General features: G+C 34.9%; 1 long non-coding RNA gene across 1 annotated transcript; it reads right to left on the minus strand.

Annotated features, from left to right (window-relative positions):
- Nucleotides 1–2,078: 2,078 nt before the first annotated feature.
- LOC117629314 lies at nt 2,079–3,810 on the minus strand. The gene is made up of 3 exons (XR_004586055.1): nt 3,634–3,810; nt 3,127–3,204; nt 2,079–2,310 (listed from the first exon to the last, which is right to left on the minus strand). It is a non-coding gene; the product is annotated as an uncharacterized LOC117629314 (long non-coding RNA).
- Nucleotides 3,811–7,217: the final 3,407 nt, after the last annotated feature.

The following is a 7,217-nucleotide window of genomic DNA, read 5'->3' on the forward strand; positions in this document are numbered from 1 at the left end:
GTGTAATATCACAAAGCAATAAACGAGAGATGTAAAAAATTTATACCTCTTTTTACCGATTCCTCCCATTCCAACTTTATGCTAACCCACGATACCACGCCTCTTTTTTTTTCTTTTTCTTTTTCATGATCTTCATCTGCAAAATACAACATCAATATTCCTTTTCGTAGCAAGAAATGTCAAAAATGAAAGAAGAAAATTCATGTATTGAAATTAATGTATAAATTATGTACCTCAAGTTGATCGTTAGGCATGATGGTTGAGAGTTTTGAGGTGTTGTGTGGAATTTGCTAAGGGGTAGGGAGGAGGAGACTTGGTTTCAGTTTTGTGCTTGCTAGAGAGAGAGAGAGAGAGAGAGAGAGAGTTTTGATCTGGAGGCAGTGGGGAAGTAGGGGTGGGTGAGGGTTGAATATATAATTATTGAGGTGCCTTGGGTCTTGTTAGTATAGCATGACTGTGATTGGGTGTCACATGTGAATAATATATTTCTTTCACTTTGGCATGTAGCATTCATAGAAATTAAAAACACCGCATGTGATGCCTGCTTGCTTTTGATTTAGTGAAATGGCAGCCTTCTTTATGTTGGATTTATTGGTTGTTCCCATCCATCACTCATGGCAGTAGTGACCAATTCCAAACAAAAAAACAAACCAAGTGCCCTTTGCTTTTGGCAAGTTTCTCTCTCTATATCTGCCTAGCTCTCTTTGCATCTATTTAGTTCAGGTACGTGTATTCAATTTATTTATGCAATTATTTCTGTTTTCAACCATGTACCATGGGCTCCTCCTCATTTATATGTTTGGTGGGATGATACTTATATGGTCGCAAGCAAAGCAAGGACAACGTTTGTTTTTTATTTTGTAGTTTTTTCCCAATTATGTTTACTTGTAATGTCAAAAAGAACAAGAAGAAGAAGAAAAAAAGAATTTATTTTATATTAATGTTTTTGGATGATATGATACCATACAAGTTACATTTATCTTCAAATTAAAATCGATGTCCAATTTATGTTCTCCCTCATTTTTTAATAATAATAATAATAATAATATCAAATCAAATATGTGTGAGAGTGAATTAAGGCACAAAAGAAGTTGTAACACATGGAAAATCACTTGGACAAAACCGCATTCTCTAGTCAAAGCAAAAGTCTGATTTGGAATCCATAGACAGGGTAGGAAAGGAAAAAGAAAATTTTATAAAAAAAGTGAAACATTTGCAGCTGAAATGATTTCAATGGAATATTGCATATTATTTTATTTCAATAATTTTTGTTTTCTTTTCTGATGATGAAGGTTTCACCAAAACCCTAGTTAAGTATGCACGTATGCATGATTAACATATTTTATAGATTTTGATAGGATTGAAAAAAAAAAAAAAAAAACCACTATGTAGGGGCAACATGTGATGATGTGATGTGAGGAAGAGAAAGAGAGAGAGTGAACTCGTGAAGTGGGCAACGAATCTATGAGAGATATTGGTGGGGCTTTTGCTATTTTTATTTTATGGTTTTGTTCGCTCAATCCCATTATACTACAAAAATAAATATACAAAAGTCATTACTCTACTTTCCCGTTTTACCACACTCTCTCTCTCTCTCTCTCTCTCTCTCTCCTTGCAGATTCTAGTCTTTATAGAAATAACAGCTTACATTAAATTAAATCATATAAACCACATTAGATTGTGAACAAGATCAAACTCAGTAGATAATAGCCTTGACTTATAGATTATTGGTCTTAGGTTTAAACTTTTACGATACTTTGATAGTGTGTGTTTGTGTGTGAGAAACCCACACCCCCCTTATAAGCCAATACCCCATTAAGATATAAATGAGAAGCAGCCAACTAAGCGCCGTGGGACAATGATGTTACACATTTGAGGAATTACTAGGGCCTTTCAAACCGTATTTTAGCCAACTAAGTTTTCTTCTATATTTTAGCCTAAACTTATTGTATGAAAATCCTCTCTTGTTCTAGTCATTTTCAACCGTATTTCTGCAGTCCCTCTATCTCTATGCCTCGCACATGGTAGAAAGAAAAAGAAAAGGTCTACTTGTTAAAAGATATAGCTAGGTCAAGAAAGAAAACATGAAAGTTGATGTCGTTCTATTTACTTTTGCATGAGATTCTTATGGGTAAGACGAACATGACTTGACAACTCTGAGAAGAGCAATTTCAACTTTGAATTTAACATGTGCTAGTGCAGCTGAATTTAAGACGTATCAATGATTTAGATTAAATTGTTATGTGTTTATAACTACAAGTCATGATAATAGCAAATCACCCGCAGCAGATGACCCGCAACATAAACAACCTGCATCAAATTTATAATTAGGTCAATCCATGACTTGTACATTTCTATATTACATTTTATTATAAAATAAAATAATCAGAGTATGGGAAGTACCACTGAATATTGGGAGTGAAATTATATTTAGCTCTTGTGGTGTTTACACGGACAGAATTTCTTCTTCTGATAGAACTCTTTCTAAGATAGAGCTCTCACACTCTCAAATTCTTCTCTCTCTCACTCTCTCTTGTTTCTGGATCGGTTGTACATTTTTCAACTGAAGGGGAGTCTATTTATAGGCAATTCCAAAGACCTCCGTGGATGTACAATGCATCTCCAAAATCTTCTTTTTCTAACACAATCATTTCCCTTTTTGACTATCATTCTCTTATTTACTTCATGTGAGCTCCATCTATATTATTTACAACACATTTTAATATATAAACATTTTTAAAAAGAAATGCACGGAGAGAGGCAGAGTTAGATAAAAGAAAAGCAACATAAAAGGTCTTTCTCTCTCACCCACCCAACATTACTTGCTGGAATTCATTCTTTTTGTTTAGTTTAAAGGACCTTCTTTTGTTCTCTTTTTATAAATTACATGTCCCAAAGAAACACCATATTTTTTCAGTTCCTGTTTTTGCACTTGCTAATTAAAAATAATAATAATAATCTGTTTTTACCACCAATGGCAGACCTGCCAAAACCATCACACTCCCATCTAGCCCCCAACCCTTTCAGTTTTTTTTTTTAAAGTTTCAAACAGAAATAAGAAAGGAAGCCAACACCAGCTCTCTTAACCATGGAAATATAGCAAAAATCAGCCAATTAACTTTTTACCTCTTTTACCGATTCCAACCATTCCAAATAGCTGCACGCATGCCCTTTTTTTTTCTTCTTTTTTTGATACGCCTTCATCTGCAAGGTAATACGACATCAATACTCCTCACTTCCTTTCCTTTTAGCAAGAAATGTCAAAAATTAAAGTAAAAGAATTGACATATATGTAACAGATACTAGTACACAGTGATGCAAAATAAACAAATTGCTATCTCATGTCGATACTTTAACTGACTGTAAATACTCTCACCAGATGCTGTAAATACTGCATTTCGAATATGTATTGTCAAAAACTATATTAAATTATGTTTTCAGAAGGAGAGCCAAAAAAAAAAAAAAAATTTGAAAAGTCTTTTTCAAAGATATTCTACTCAAGATCAACAAATTAAACAAGAGCTTTTTTCCAATAAGAAAACATAATTGTAAACACAACAATGAGAAGCAATAAAGCAAAGCAAGCAAACATATAACAAAATGGGAAAAATTATGAATAAAATAAGTACATACTTAAATAAGGGTAGGAAGCCAAACCCAACAATTGTGTGCTTGAGAGAGAGAGAGAGAGAGAGAGAGAGAGAGAGAGAGAGTTTTGATCGGAGGTAGGGGGAGAGGGGGTGGTGAGGGGTTGAATATATAGATAGATAGAGGATGGTAAAACTTGGTTTCAGTTTTGTGCTTGCTGGAGCTAGAGAGAGAGAGAGAGAGAGAGAGAGAGAGAGAGAGAGAGAGAGAGAGAGAGATATATATATATATATATAATTTTTTTTTTTTTTTTTTGATCTGGAGGCAGCCTTCGGGGTATATGGCTGCCTAGGATTCTAGGAACTACTGAAAGAAAGATCTCTGTTTGCCTTGCTGATGGATGGATGCTCCAAGCCAATCCAATCGTACATGAGATGGTATGACCCAACCCCCCCTACCTTTTTTCGAAAAAACAAACCAAGAAAAATCTCATCTTAATGTGAGGTCAGAGTCATGGAACACGAGAAAGTTGATTCCCTGCTGCTATCTTCCCAAGCCAAAACCAGGAAAATAACAGTGACGAAGACCAAATAACCAAAGCCAGTCATAGTCATAGACGAGGACAAATTAATGTGCCAAAACCAAAGCAAAGAAATGGAGCCCAAAGTACGGACGGTACAAACTAGAAAACATTATTGAAACACTCACGTAGGTAGAATCTTAATTAATTAGTTTACTAACCTTTTGTTTAATTTGTTTTGCATTTATGTTAGAAGACTGATTTTCATTTTCTAACTACATACACTCACGTCTTGGAGCAATGCTGAGATACGGGCCATGATGGTCACGTCATCCTACCGTTACCTAGATTTGCATGTTTCATTCGTTCAACACAATGACAAAAACAAAAACAGAAACTATATGTACTGTTATATTATATGAGATAGGGATCATAAGATTCTAGGGAAAAACTAGTGAAATGTCTCTGTCTCTGTCTGCCGAGGATTCTAGGGACTACATAAAGACCTCTGGCTGGTGAAATATTAAAGTGTTTGATTAGCCGAGAAAATTGAAAAAGACAAGGTCTACTTGTTAAAAGATATAGCTAGGTCAAGAAAGAAAACATGAAACTGCCAGTGCAGCTGAATTTAAGACGTATCAGTGATTTGGTTTTCTTTCATGAATCATGATGATGAAGTGGTTTCACTTGGTACAAAAATGATTTGGTTTTCCTCCTGCTCTTGCTCTTGCTCACCTACATGTGCTAGTCTCGACAAACAAAGCACATGTATTTGATTGATTTGGATGACCTTCCTTCACCACCTCATTTCACAACAAACCTAACCAATCCTCCTAAATGAAACAACTAGCTTCATTAGAACTAGCAATTTAGAAACTTCAACATTTGATTGAAGTGAACCCAAGATGAAACATGCGTCAATATTCCTATAAATAAAAAAAGATCCTAAATTCCTAACAACATCACATACATTATCAAAGAAATAAATGAATTGGATGATATAATACCATACAAGTTACCCTTATCTTCGAATTAAAATCGACATCCAATTCATGTTCTTCATTTAATAATAAGTGTAAGAATGAATTAAGGCACAAAAAAAGGTTTCAAACATGTTCTCCATGTATATTGGGCCTTCAGCTTTTGATGTCCATTCTCTCTTTCTGGGTTTGTATGAAATATGTTTCAGCCCCAAAAAAAGAGAGGAAAGACTTGGTTTTTGGTGGGTGGGTACGTGTTACGCATGTTTCTAAGTGGATTTACCTTTTTCTTGTTTGGATGAATACTTTTTCCTTGGTTGGGAGAATTATTTTGGGTTGGACTAAAAAAGAAGGTATAGTTTTGCAAATGTAAATCTCAACCAGTAATGTGGTCGCCTTTATATTTGAAAACAACAAGTGGGTTTGGCCTTTATACTTGAAAACAATGAATGGGTTTTGGTTTTTCTCAACTATCTTCCCTGCCTGCCTTGAATTGATTTTCTCACATGGAACTGCACTTGAAAAGCTAATGCATAAATAATCTGTATTGGGTTTTGCAGTTGCGGTGTCAGGTGAGATCTCTGAGCCTTCATTAGAATGGCAATGGAAAACAAATTGACAGTACTTTCTCTGAAAAAACAAGCACTGGCTGATACAAACTAAGAATACGCGCACACACACTAAAAAAGGGTGCTCAATTAAGCCATTTCTACTTTGGCTTTTGCAACATTTATTAGCTCCAATTGTGACATTGCCTTACACCCACATGCTCAAAGTAAAGAATTAAGCTCTGTAAGTGTGTGTAGGAGAAGCACACAAGTGCTTTTGTATTTACTCCTTCCTTGTTTTGGTAGTGTTAGGCTGTTTTACACATGGGGGCCTTGTGCTTCAAACCCAAAAGCACAACTTATATTGAGACTGTACTTTGCTGCATGCCAAAATGGGCTAGGTAGCAGCCACCAAAGCCACCTTTTATGGCAATCTGTGCAAGCCAATTCAAGTTCATAGAAGGTGATCATCTTCTTCATATAAATTGACTTGACTTGATGAATTATTGATCATCACTTTATGTCTTCATCAATCATAATTAGAGCCTAATTGCAAAACATTTCACTTCAAGCATTAAATTTGTTTGAAGCGAATCTACATTTAGACACACTGGGAATCATTTAGCCTACTCTACTCGAATTAAATTTAGTGGGCCGATGAAGAAGACTATATCGTGATCATTTTCGGCACATTTGATAACGTGTTTAAGAATATAATTAGAGAGAGAGAGAGAGAGAGAGAGAGAGAGAGAGAGAGAGATGATAAATGGCTCATTAGAGCATCTCCAAGGGAGATGTCAAATACCAAACATCAAATTTAAATGAGTGCTGCTATTTCCACATATCTGTCCTATTTTCCCACCCACCTTATCTTTAAACTTTAAAAGACAAATTTAACCTTATTGTAAAATGACTTAAAAGGACTTAAGGAAAAAGAAAGAGGAAAAAAAAAGACGCAGACTTCTGTTCTCACGTAACCCTATCGTTTGACAGAAAGAAAAAAAAAACACAAGAAAGCTATGACTCCTTGCTCATGATTCCTCTTATGACTTTTCAGTGCTCAGAACTCAATTATCAAAATAATTTTCTTCTCTTTTCTATTCATTCAATCAAATTTTTTATGAAGAAGAAAACAATAAGAGAATGGATGTTGAAGAGAACGATTTTGGCGAAAAGATAAGGAAATCATATTTGAACAGAATTTCTAAGATCTTTACGATTACTTAGTATTTTTTGGACTCTGATTTTTTTTTCCTTAAATAAATTAAAAATATAAAAATCTGAGGATGAACAAGTTTCTGTCAGCAAACCAGAAAGTTTGGAAGGTGTGTAAAGAGGTTGCTGGGTATGTTCAGAAATTGGGGAGCGTGAGCCATGTTTTGGTTTCAAGGGCTGGTCATCTTTTGCCTGCTAACCAGCCATTGTCATCAAATTTCGTGATGTGATGTTGCTTCTTTTATCATTTTATTGCTATATTACTTACTATTGTTTGTTTTCTTTTTTCAGGGAGATGAATTTTCTAGTTGTAGTAACGTGGACTTTGAACATGGAGCGTGTGAGATGGAAAATAAGATGCAGCAA

The sequence above is a fragment of the Prunus dulcis genome, chromosome 5 (genome assembly GCF_902201215.1).
Source record: "Prunus dulcis chromosome 5, ALMONDv2, whole genome shotgun sequence".
In the NCBI taxonomy this organism is placed as follows: domain Eukaryota; kingdom Viridiplantae; phylum Streptophyta; class Magnoliopsida; order Rosales; family Rosaceae; genus Prunus; species Prunus dulcis.